The sequence below is a fragment of the Anoplophora glabripennis genome, unplaced genomic scaffold (genome assembly GCF_000390285.2).
Source record: "Anoplophora glabripennis isolate ALB-LARVAE unplaced genomic scaffold, Agla_2.0 scaffold161, whole genome shotgun sequence".
NCBI classification, from domain to species: Eukaryota; Metazoa; Arthropoda; class Insecta; order Coleoptera; family Cerambycidae; genus Anoplophora; species Anoplophora glabripennis.
The window spans coordinates 94,264-103,053 of NW_019416284.1; the positions used below are offsets into that span (position 1 = coordinate 94,264).

Genomic DNA, 8,790 nt, shown 5'->3' on the forward strand with positions numbered 1-8,790 from the left:
AGTGTGTTATGTTTTAAACTCATCAGCCGGTATTTCAAAAATGAAAAAATATGTTCTTTAAAAAAAAATTAGTGGTGCTGTGTAAATAACTTAAGTCTTGAGTACAAGTAACAATTCTTTACTAGGTGGAACCAGTAGATGGCGCTGTAGAATAAAAGGTATTCGATGATTGTCACGGTCATGTAGTCGGTCGAGTGTGTGGTGGCAGCATTTCTCTGGCCAGACTTCTTATTCTGGTCCTGGTTCGATCCTTAGCGTTGGCACTGGCATTGTTGATGGATAATGGGTGTTTGTCCGTGTTTTTTCATGTGTAGCCCCCTTCCGCACAGCCTTTGGCTTTGGATTTGGGGGTTGTCTCAATTCTGTGGTGTGTTTTTATGTTTTTACAAGAACTTTGTCCACGAAAAAACAAAAATTAAACACTAACAAAAGTAAAGAATCATAGTAAATATTCAAAATTAAATCTCATTATTCTTCACAATTCTTGCTTAAAATAATTTATTGCTACTGAAATGTAGCTTGCTGAACGTGGGGTCTTGAAACAACATTTTTTAATTTTTAAGCAGATGAGTGGGAAACAAGTACTCTGCGGACTACAAGCCCTGTCCAGCATTAAATTATGCCTGCAATGACTAGTAAACAGCTAGAAGATCATTTAAGCTATAGACTTCCTATACATACATCTTTGTTTATTTGAATGCAATATGTGAGAAAATCTTGTTTTTTAAGGATTTAAGTCTCTTTGATCGAGTGGTGCCCCAACCATTCAGGGCGCCCAGTATTCCAGGTTCAAATATCTTTAGAACAGTGATTTTTCAAAAATTATTTACAAAAGTTGCTTTGAATTTAATAGTTTTTCAAATGCACTATTTTCTAATATCCCCGTCATTGAAAAATTTCTTTGGATCGTAGCAGCATCTATATTGCTACGAAGAGTAACGCTATATACACTCAAACAACTTTTTTTAAATTAGATATCTCTTTAAATTTTTTATATATCGAACTGAGGAGTTTTCATCAACGGAACGTTCTGAATACTGCAGCATTGTATTAAACTTTTATAGAACATTTATGGAGAATAAAATCAATTTTGCACAAAGGTAAGACTGTGAATAATTTTATCTAATAGCTATCTAGACTAGATACCTACACACTTCGGTAAGAATAAATAAATTATGCATAAAATAGTCTGTGTATGTCCACGATAGTCAAAATTTAGTTTAGGTAGGTACTTTTATCTATGGTAGGTAAGTAGTTATATAACATTACTGCAGAAGTAATTTTATTTTTTGTGGGTATACTTAGGTATATCTACATCTGCACATGTGACTATTAGGCAAATAAAGATTTTATATTCCAATTTCCAAAAACAGTCATAACCAAAAATGTATTCTATATTTTTGTTCATTTGTGTTCATCACCTGTTTAGCGTCTACTTTTTTCATGTACCTACTATTAGGTCAATAGGATTAATAATAAGTGATATATTTAATTCTGAATTTGTAAGACCCTTAAAAAGGTCAACACTGCGAGAGAACAGCTAATGACGTCACGATACCGGCCACTCGGCGATCAAGTCGCGAGCAGACGTAGAGATGTGTAGATATTTGCTATACTTTTACCTATATTATATACCTATATTTTTAAGTGCATAAATAGAGTGTATATGAGATATACATCAAGTCTTGTTGAAATGCATTTTTCACACAACATATTTATTATAAACATATAATGTCTTGGAATATCTAAATACATTTTCGGATTTTTCTCGATGACGTAAATGGTTCGCTTTTCTACATTTTCTGTTGCTTTCCATTTTTGTACAAATGTACCCAACGTACTAGACTCGGTACTTGTGGATGTATACGACGACGTGTATGTGCGAGCAACTCAGAACCACCCTGGTTTTTCTTTGGTTGCCCGTCTAGGGGGTTGTAAAATATTATTATTTAAATAAATTGCTTATAGGTGCCTCTCGCAACGTATTTCGAAATTTTTGTGGACGGGAACGTTTTGATGCGGTAGAATTTTTTTTTCGACATAAATTTGAAAATTCTGCCCTAAATGTTTAAATAATAATATTTATAACCCTTTAGACGGGCAACCAAAGAAAAACGAGGGTGGTTCTGAGTTGCTTATAGGTCCCTCTCGCCGACGTATTTCGAATATTTTGTGAACACGAACATTTAGATAGGGTAGAATTTTTTTTCCGGCATAAAATTGAAAATTGTGCTCTAAATGTTCAAATAATAATATTTTACATTAGACGTGCAACCAAAGAAAAACGAAGGTGGTATTGAGTTGCATACCGTGGCTGGGGAAACCGTGGATAACATCACACAAACTTTTCATTTTTCGGTAATGAAATAAATATTTTATTCGGAGTCGATCCTGAGGTACTTTTGCAGTCTGGAACTATTCAATATTTGTACAATCTTCGGTTTCGACCCATTTAGACATAAAAACAATGATTAACGAAACTGCCAAGCGAACCACACACCGTATGTATTAACACAGAATGGGATGAGAGCGAGCGGAGTGCACTGCCAGTCGCCCGTACCGGTATTATGACGTCAGCAATGGTTGCTCAACGTTTTTCCGCGCTCTGTTTTCATTAATTTATTTCACACATTTCTCGTTGAAACAAAAAATTGATTTTTGGCATACTAACTAATTAAAGGGTAAGCTTTTGAAATATGCAATAAAAAATTTTTTACTGAATGGGCCTATTGCCGTAGATATTAGATCTATAACAATTGAACACCATTTATATTTCCCATTTTGTTTATATTTTAAGGTGTATAAAACGTACAGAGCAAATATAATAAGATTTTATTACCTATATAAAAGTTCATGTCAGAACTTCAAGAAGTAGTTCTTAAATAATTTTTAATTGAAAAGTCTTAATGACGAAAGGGTCTGAGGAGACACAGGGTATTGAAATTTAAAAATATATCCCATTTAATCAAATTTTTGAAGACATTTGTGAAGATTGTTGAAACTTGGCCTAACGATTAATGAGGTAAAGGCAAACAATTCGCTGAATTAGTATACAAACCAAACGATACAAATTTGATAATCAATCATTGGCAGAGATATTGAGAGACACTAGTACACTAGTTGCTTTCCAATTGACAAGAAATGTACTTCGGAAGCACTTCAGGGACATTTCAGGTTAGCTTTTGCGTTCCAGTAAGCTGGAACGTTCAACGTTGTACTTTTATCGTGTTTCTCTTTGTTTTCTTCTACACGCACCACCTTTTGCTGATGAGTTTTGTACTCTCGAATTGTTTGGAGTTAGAATTTTTTAATGGTTAGTATTTGAAAATTATTTAAATACGTGTTCCTCTCGGGGGTGTTCCAGTGCTTTAAATTTGTAATATTTAAAGGGTAGAACAGTAGAAGAACACTTCAGAAGCAATTCCTGGCAATTGGAAAGCAGCTACTCTGTTACCCACACAGCACAATGACATTCGTAGGATGTACTGAGGATAACTTCTCAGGATGTATAGGATATCCTCGGATAGGTACACCATCACCTCAGGATGTACCAGGGATATCCAAATGGAACGTCCCGGGATTTGCTCGTAACGTCCTGAGGACATCCGCCTGACTATCTGCAGGAGATTATCAGGTTATCAGTGATCAAATGAGGACGTCCTAGGATTTACTGTGTATGTCCTCAAGACATCAGCCGGGCTATTATCAGGTTATCAGTGGATCAAATGAGGACAACGTAGGCTTTACTGTTGATGTCCTCAGGACATTAGCTGGGCTATATACAGCACATTTTTAGTACTTATTGGGCTAATAAAAAAAATTACAGGGTGGTATTAAATATTTCTATAGATCAAATACGTACCTAATTTCCAAAACATTTGCTTGCCATTTCCACTCCATCTATTTTTTATTAAAAAAAATATTGACAAAAAAATGAAAAGGGAAATCTGATTATTTATCTATTCGGTTATAATACGAGATTTGATTTCTTTGAATACCACTGGAATAAAAATTAACAATACAATATTTTGGATCTGTCGATTAGATTCGTCATAAATACGTAAAGGGTAGTTTTAAAATTCTCTTTTCATGAGATTTAAAGACATTTTACATTTTTCTGCAAGAAGTATTCCGTCGTTGATACACGTATGTATTTTTTAAACATTTTACTCACCCACTTACTAAAATCTGACGAGAAAATTCTGTAACAGCCACCGGCAGATATTTTTCTGTTTAAGACAACAACTACTACAGACAAGACTACATACAAGTTTTCAGAAACATCTCCAAATTATTTAGATATACACATCAATGGTTCATATTATTCATAAAACTGGTTTGAGGCATTTTTTTAAACTGGAACAAATAAGACCTAAAGTACTTCATGAGAATAAAATATAAACTTTAATAGCACTTATTTTTAAACTGAGTTCTTGAATAAAAAAATAAAATTGAACTGAATTTTTTTATTCATTGCACATTATAAATATAAACTTAAAAAGCAAATTTCACATGTACTTATATATATAATCAACTCTTTCTATGATACATATAACCAACTTTTTTATTACAGAATATAAACAAAGTTATATACACAACTAAGTTATTATTTGTATTATATGTATAACTATTCCTTATGTGCTGTTGATCTGGTCTCTTTTTATAGTCTCTCATTTGCATGCCGCGACATGTTTTAATGCCCTCCCCATTATCTTTTTCTGGGCAATTTTTTGTGCAATGTGCTTGTGAAATTCCAGCTGTAAATTTGTAGAAAAAGTATGTTAATAATACATTTACATTGTAGACGAGTGACAAAACAAAAATTTTCATTAAATACATTTAACGAGACTATTCTAATTTCATGAACTATGGATTATAATCTGTTGATATTAAATTTAATTCTAATATTCTAATAGATAATACGTAATTCTGCCTACGATTTATAATGTAATCCTTATAACTCATAATGTTGGTACAAATATTACAGACAGAGAACTATAATAAATTAATTAAATTTATGGGATACAATCCTTTGTCAGAACACCTATATACAACACATTCAAAACTAAAAATTATAGATTTGAACATATTATGTAGATTTGGTGATACCACTTATACACATCTATTACAAATAGTGATAAAAACTATTCTAATTTTTGAATGGTATTAGGCTCTATATAAAAAAATATTTGAAAACATGTTTTTTTAATGCGTTCTTTAGGCATTACATAATTATTGCATGATACAAACAGTAAGAACAAAATTAGTTAATACTATATACGATTCTAACCTATATGTTTATTCTATGATATTAATACCTTAATACCAAGGGTAATTTAAATACTTACTTCTGCCAGCAGGTGGTTGATGCACGTCACTTAACTATTTTAACTAGCTTTAAATTTCATTTTCCACTTTTCAAATTAATAAAAACGTCATTGAGTCACGCACTTATAAAACAAAGAAACACAGTAAATGGCGAGATACAGGTCATGTCGTCAATATGTCATACTGCGCATGCACCATGCACTGTGCAAAGCCAAGAACCATCCCAGGATGGGATCACTCTAGAAATTGGAGATTATTCGGCTTTTAATATCTTCATAGGATATTTCCAGGACATCCTGTTTGGATTTACCTGGGATATCCCCAATTAGGATATTGATAGGATCTACTTGTCTTATTTAAATATCATCAGGATATCCTGAAAAGTGAGATCCCCGATTAGGATATATAGGACTAAATGAGGATATCCCAGGGACGTCATGTGCTGTGTGGGTATATACTAAGAATTTCGATGTTTACAAGTATTTTGAAAATTAGAAATGAAAAAAGACGAATTTAATTCGAAAAACAAGCCACTTTCAAGTACCTAATTACATATATTTAAGTAGTTATAAGAATTCGTTCTGATTTAGTCGTATCTGGAATACTTATATGAGGCTTTTTTCGCGACTGAATATTGATGAATATATGATGATGATTATCTGACTTGTAGTTACTATTTCTATCTCTAGATCTTAGTTGTCATATGGTTGTTTATTAAATCTCTTCACTCACTCATACTGCTCATCACAAAATATCGGGGGATATTTTGTGCTACACATACTACAAAATACGACTTCACTCGCGAATAAAAACCCTATGGTATATCCTATTCCAGTGCAGTACTTACGTTTTCAAAAGTCGCGTGCTTTTACGTCTCGATAATCCAATTTTGTTGCAAATGGCCCAAATATTGTAAACAAGAGTAGGTATTATTTATTACATTAAATTTAAAACATTCAGCAGCTGCATTTCTTGTTAGATGCAATAAAAGCAAAGAAAAATGTTTGCCTTTTGTTAAGTATTTTCTATGGTTTGCGCCATCTGTTAGTGACGTTTATGCGTCACTCTCTACAAACAAAAGAAATAAAGTAGTAGAGGCCTTGTTTATATACGCAGGGAGTCCCCGAAAGGTCTGTAAAAAATTCTACCACAAATTCTGGAGGTGAAAATAGATCGATTTGCCTTAGTACAAAAGTTGATAATTAAGTATGGGCGTCAGTTAATAATAATTATTCAATTTTCTTCACTATTTATTGACAGAAACTTGACGTTATAAAACTTGGTACACAGGGTTTTTTTTTTAGGGTGAAAAATTCAAATATGTTAACAAATTGTATGTGTGATGTAGAGGGCGCCACATACAGCGTACAGAACATTTGCAAACCAACCTAACTTCTTTGCCGTTCACTATACATGATTTTGTGTGGCAATATTTGTTCGTCTACGTGTTACGTTTAAAAAAGGTATATCTCGTTTCGTTAATGTCGCTAGGAGCAACTGTTTGCCAGAAAAATGCAGTTGAAGGCCGATTTAACTCGATTTTCCTTAGTTCAAAATTGCTTTGTTAGGGCGCAATCAGACAAACTGCAATACAACTGAAAAACAAGCAATAAAACACGACTAAAAGTTTGTGAATTTTGCAAAAAATACTAAGTAAATGTTCAAAACCATTGTTTTTGAGTTTATATAAGATCTCCATCTAGTAGTTTTCTAAGTTTGAATAGTTATCAACTAGGTATGTTATTAGTATACATAAAGTAGAGGGTTTTTGCCCACGGATCAGGTTGTTCGGATTTAGATGGCGCCACTATCGAAGACCGTCGTAAGTATTAATTTAGTCTCCCTGCGCTAGAGGCCGACGTCTGAAGTTGGACAAAGAATACTTTTGTCGAATGAATTTCGATTTCTACTTACCATTACCTGCATGTAACTCAAGTTAGATATAACTACCAACTAGTAGATGGCTGTAGGACAACTTATTCTTAAGTAAAATATAATTTGAACTCTTAATAATTTAGTAAATTTAGGCAGTTTTTTTAATTTTAAAGTAAATCTTTATGGTTACATTAATAAAATATTGTAGATATTGTTTTAAAATATTTTATTTAATAGCATTCATGTAATACTAAAAACTACTACCTGGATATTTATTGACTTCTCAAATTTCCTAAAAAAACTTTTTTTGAGTAGTACAGTATTTAACTATTTTAGTAAGTTACAAGAGTTACTTAGGACTGGGAATTGTTTTGGAATATCAAATACAATATAATTCCCGGCAAGTTAAAAATTTTAAAAGAAAATTTGGTGTAAAATTCAAATTATTTCAGTGACATAAAAATTGAGATTTGAAACAGTCGAATAATAGAGTAATTCTTTAGTTGTAAATCTCATTACTAAATAGTGTGGTTTAATAATTTATTATTATACAGTCTCTATTACACAAAAAATATTTGTTCATTTTTGAGCAGCGAAAAATACTTATTTTTTTCTTTGCTCATAGATGTTAAAATGAGGATTTTCTCAGGGCTTAGTAGATATTTTTCTCTTATTAACATGAATATGTTGGTGGAAAATCTACGATTTTTTTATTTAAAAAATTAAGTCGCAGTACCACCTTGGAAATATTTTTTTTCATTTTTTCTATTGGTCTAAAAGGTCCCTAAAGTAGCCTAGAATGATATCTTCAAGATTATTTACGCAAGACAAAAAATTAATTAAACCAAAAGTAGAATTGGTAGGTAGTTGTTGCGTCGTTTTGTAGTAGATTTGGGTGCGGTGGGATGGTGCGATGTGGTGTTGACAATGTTAATATTCATGTTTAAACTTATTAATTTTCTAAATAAGGCCAGCTGATACTAGAAAAATCGTTAGTAGTCGCAATACACATTGTTTTGATTTAATAAAATGCCTTTTTCTCTCAAAACCATGTTTTCTGAACTTACAATTTTTCCCTATTGATGTGACCAAATTTCTCGGTATAGATACATTTAATCTAGAATTACCTCTGATCCTTCCTTTTTTGTGATAATAACTGCATCTAATCCGCATTTTGTAGATATTTTTTTGATAACTTCTTTGATGTTCGTCCTTGGACAAATTCTAAGAGTACACCTTTTCATTTCTGCGTCTATTAAAATCGATATAACACCCTTAATTTTTATTAACGAACGTTCCAAATTTTCTCGATTTTTCTGAAAGTAAATTTATAAATTGGGAAGAATATCAACGAGAATATCAATTTCAGATGTATTAACCTTATTGAAACTGTTATTACATTCATAACCAAAGTTAAGATGAAAAAAACAATATAATTGTTTCATATTTTATTCATGTTTGAATTTAATTGGCCCATATTTACTTTTTAATAAAGATCTCATAGTTTTCTTAACGGGTGGTTCAGAAATTCCGGGAAGTGTGGTTACAATAACATTCAGAATCATGTTTCTGCAATTTTGTCTATTT

At 32.0% G+C, this 8,790-nt stretch overlaps 1 long non-coding RNA gene across 1 annotated transcript; it reads right to left on the reverse strand.

Moving 5' to 3' along the window:
- Positions 1–4,451: 4,451 nt before the first annotated feature.
- LOC108908709 lies at positions 4,452–5,465 on the reverse strand. The gene is made up of 2 exons (XR_001964378.1): positions 5,349–5,465; positions 4,452–4,757 (listed from the first exon to the last, which is right to left on the reverse strand). It is a non-coding gene; the product is annotated as an uncharacterized LOC108908709 (long non-coding RNA).
- Positions 5,466–8,790: the final 3,325 nt, after the last annotated feature.